Here is a 2,500-nt window from a genome sequence, read left to right as displayed (position 1 = left end):
GACCAGACAAGCTGTATCCTATATATATATCAGGTTGACCAGACAAGCTGTATCCTATATATATATATATCAGGTTGACCAGACAAGCTGTATCCTATATACATATCAGGCGGGCGGTTGAGCAGACAAGCTGAATAATCATATATATCATTATATACAGTTGAAGTCGTAAGTTTACATACGCTTAGTTTGGAGTCATTAGAACTCGTTTTCAACCAATCCACAAATTTCTTGTTAACAAACTATAGTTTTGGCAAGTCGGTTAAGAACATCTACTTTGTGCATGACACAAGTCCTTTTTCCAACCATTGTTTACAGACAGATTATTTCACTTATAATTCACTGTATCACAATTCCAGTGGGTCAGTTGTTTACATACACTAAGTTGACTGTGCCTTTAACAGCTTGGAAAATTCCAAGAAAATTATGGCTTTAGAAGCTTCTGATAGGCTAATTGACACGCGTCTCCTTCCTGAGCGGTATGGCGGCTGCGTGGTCCCATGGTGTTTATAGTTGTGTACTATTGTTTGTACAGATGAACGTATATATATACCTTCAGGGACTAGTGCTGTAAATTGCTCCCAAGGATGAACCAGACTTGTGGAGGTCTAAAGAACTATTCTGAGGTCTTGGCTGATTTCTTTAGATTTTCCCATCATGTCAAGCAAAGAGTCACTGAGTTTGAAGGTAGGCCTTGACATACATCCACAGGTACACCTCAATTGACTCAAGCCATGACATAATTTTCTTGAATTTTCCAAGCTGTTTAAAGGCACAGTCAACTTAGTGTAGTATTAAACTTCTGACCAATCTGGAAATGTGATACAGTGAATTATAAGTGTGTCTATAAACAATTGTTGGAAAAATGACTTGTGTCACGCACAAAGTAGATGTCCTAATAACCTGCCAAAACTACAGTTTGTTAACAAGAAATTTGTGGAATGGTTGAAAAACGAGTTGGAAAACTCCAAACTAAGTGCATGTAAACTTCTGACTTCAACTGTATCATGCGTACATTTAACCATGACCATATAGACGTCTATGGTGCAGATGGGAGGCTGAGGCAGACGCTCGCCCTTCTCCAGGATGTCTGGGATCTCAGCGTGGGGGATGCTGTCCGTGACGGCTTCCCTCAAAAGTCATCAGCTCCCAGATAGTCACACCTGGAGAGAGAGAGAGAGAGAGAGAGGGGGAGAGAGAGAGAGAGAGAGAGAGAGAGAGAGAGAGAGAGAGAGAGAGAGAGGGAGAGATTGAGAAAGAGAGAGAGCATGAGAGAAAGTGAGAGAGAGAGAAAGAGAGAAGTGTCATTTTCTGTTAATTTTAATTGTTTATTTCAGTTTGTTTATTATCTATTTCACTTGCTTTGGCAATGTTAACATATGTTTCCCATGTCAATAAAGCCTTAAATTGAAATGAAAGAGAAAGAGAAAACAAAAGACAGAAAATGAGGGAGAGAGAGATAGATAGGGAGAGAGATAACAAAAGACAGAAAATGAGGGAGAGAGAGATAGATAGGGGGAGAGATAACAAAAAAGACAGAAAATGAGGGAGAGAGATAGATAGGGAGAGAGGAAGAATGCAAGTAAGATAGAAAGAAAGAGAAAACGAGAGGGAAAGAGAGAGAAAGGAGAAACAGGAAGTCAGGTCATTTTGGCAAATGATGCGTATAGTATGGTTTGTTTGTAGTGTCACACGCACCGTAGCTCCACACATCGCTCTGGTGTGTGAACTTCCTGTAATGAATACACTCCAACGCCATCCACTTAATGGGCATCTAGAGAGAGAGAGAGAGAAAGGAGAGAGAGAGAGAGAGACATAGGGGGGATGAGAGAGAGAGAGAGAGAGAGAGAGAGAGAGAGAGAGAGGGGGAGGGGGGAGTGAGAGTGCGAGAGAGAGAACAAGAGAAAGAGAGTGAGAGGAGGATGAGAGAACGAGAGAGAGAGGAGAGAGAGAAAGGAGAGAGAGAGAGAGAGGGAGGGAGAGAGAGAAAGAGAGCGAGACAGAGGGGGGATGAGAGAGAGATGAGAGGAGGGGATGAGAGAGAGAGAGAGAGAGAGCGGGGGGAGGGGGGAGAGTGTGAGAGAGAGAACAAGAGAAAGAGAGTGAGAGGGGGATGAGAGAGAGAGAGAGAGAGGGAGGGGAGAGAGCAAGAGAAAGGGAGAGAGAGAGAGCGGGGGGAGGGGAGTGAGAGTGCGGAGAGAGAGAACAAGAAGAGAATGAGAGGAGGATGAGAGAGAGAGAGAGAGAGAGAGAGAGAGGAGAGAGAAAGAGAGAGAGAGAGAGAGAGAGAGAGAGAGAGAGAGGGGGAGGGAGAGAGGGAGGGGGAGGGGGAGAGAGAGAAAGAGAGCTGAGACAGAGGGGGATGAAGAGATGAGAGGGAGGGATGAGAGAGAGAGAGAGAGAGAGAGAGAGAGAGAGAGAGAGAGGCGGGGGGAGGGAGTGTGAGAGAGAGAACAAGAAAGAGAGTGAGAGGGGATGGAGAGAAGAGAAAGGGAGAGAG

General features: G+C 44.4%; 1 pseudogene; it reads right to left on the bottom strand.

Moving 5' to 3' along the window:
* The window catches only part of LOC135533559 (receptor tyrosine-protein kinase erbB-4-like), a 15,487-nt pseudogene that overhangs the window by 11,415 nt on the left and 1,572 nt on the right, over nucleotides 1-2,500 (bottom strand).

This window comes from Oncorhynchus masou, unplaced genomic scaffold (assembly GCF_036934945.1).
Source record: "Oncorhynchus masou masou isolate Uvic2021 unplaced genomic scaffold, UVic_Omas_1.1 unplaced_scaffold_2451, whole genome shotgun sequence".
Classification (NCBI taxonomy): domain Eukaryota; kingdom Metazoa; phylum Chordata; class Actinopteri; order Salmoniformes; family Salmonidae; genus Oncorhynchus; species Oncorhynchus masou.
This window is presented reverse-complemented; position numbering and strand designations above follow the sequence as displayed.